The 1,335-nt window shown below is 40.5% G+C and overlaps 1 non-coding gene across 1 annotated transcript; it reads left to right on the forward strand.

The window, feature by feature from the left end:
- The first annotated feature begins 934 nt into the window (after nt 1–934).
- On the forward strand, nt 935–1,122 carry LOC130363347 (U2 spliceosomal RNA). Its single transcript, XR_008891795.1, has one exon. It is a non-coding gene; the product is annotated as a U2 spliceosomal RNA (small nuclear RNA).
- The last annotated feature ends 213 nt before the right edge of the window (nt 1,123–1,335 follow it).

A 1,335-nucleotide genomic window follows, 5' to 3' on the forward strand; every position in this document is an offset into this window, starting at 1 on the left:
CAAGAATATAACTACTATAATACTGCTCCTATATACAAGAATATAACTACTATAATACTGCCTCCTATATACAAGAATATAACTACTATAATACTGCTCCTATATACAAGAATATAACTACTATAATACTGCTCCTATATACAAGAATATAACTACTATAATACTGCTCCTATATACAAGAATATAACTACTATAATACTGCTCCTATATACAAGAATATAACTACTATAATACTGCTCCTATATACAAGAATGTAACTGTTATAATACTGTCTCTTGTATTGCAAAACTACATCTCCCAGGATGACCGGACAGCCATTGGCTTCCTTGGAGTTGTATTTTTGCAACAGCTGGAGGCACCCTGATTGGGAAACACCCAACCCTTTCTCTACAATGGACCATCAGGGGCCACATCATCTTCATGAATTCCTGAATTTTTTAAGTCACAAAATAATTATTTTTTTTCTTTTGAAAAATCTATAGGTTAAAAAAAATAAAAAAAATAAAAATAAATAAAGGTTTGGTGCAGAATGAAGCGCAGGAACATTCCATCAGTAACGTGGAATAAATGGAATGTAACTTCCCATGTTCATACATATGCAAAACAGGCAGAAAGATTCTGAAAAAAAATCTGAATACATTTATTCAATTCCTGAGAATCCGAGGCCCCGATCACATATGAATTATGGAGAAATGTCACTGATTGAATCCAGATTGCCTCATTTCTGCCATTCTTCGGGGCTGACCTTTATGGGGACCCATCAGACTTGATTAGAGCTTTGTCAGTGGGAACAGCAGTAAATAGACGCTGATTCCGATACGTGTCTCCCCGTCTGCAGATGATCGCACAGGACCAGACCCAAAGAAGACAAAAAATCTTGTGGAGTTGGGACATTGACAAAGTGAAGAGTTTTGGTTTTGTATCTGCCATTTCTCTCGCTTCTCGGCCTTTTGGCTAATATCAAGTGTAGTATCTGTTCTTATCAGTTTCATGCCGGTGTGGGGCAGGTTGGGATGGGTGCTGCATGGAGGGGGCAGGTGTACCGGGGTGTTCCGGGGCTGGTGCCACAACACCAGCTCAATGGCTGTCCTGATGTGACCTGTGTCCTCTGGGTCTCGCCATGAGGTTGGGGGGTGTACAGCCGAGGTACTTTTGTGCCTCGGGGGGAGTGGTGACCCTAAGGAGCCGAAACTCACTGGGTGTTACATAGTTACATAGTTAGTACGGTCGAAAAAAGACATATGTCCATCAAGTTCAACCAGGGAATTAAGGGGTAGGGGTGTGGCGCGATATTGGGGAAGGGATGAGATTTTATATTTCTTCATAGGCATTAAT

This window comes from Hyla sarda, chromosome 3, assembly GCF_029499605.1.
Source record: "Hyla sarda isolate aHylSar1 chromosome 3, aHylSar1.hap1, whole genome shotgun sequence".
Taxonomy (NCBI): domain Eukaryota; kingdom Metazoa; phylum Chordata; class Amphibia; order Anura; family Hylidae; genus Hyla; species Hyla sarda.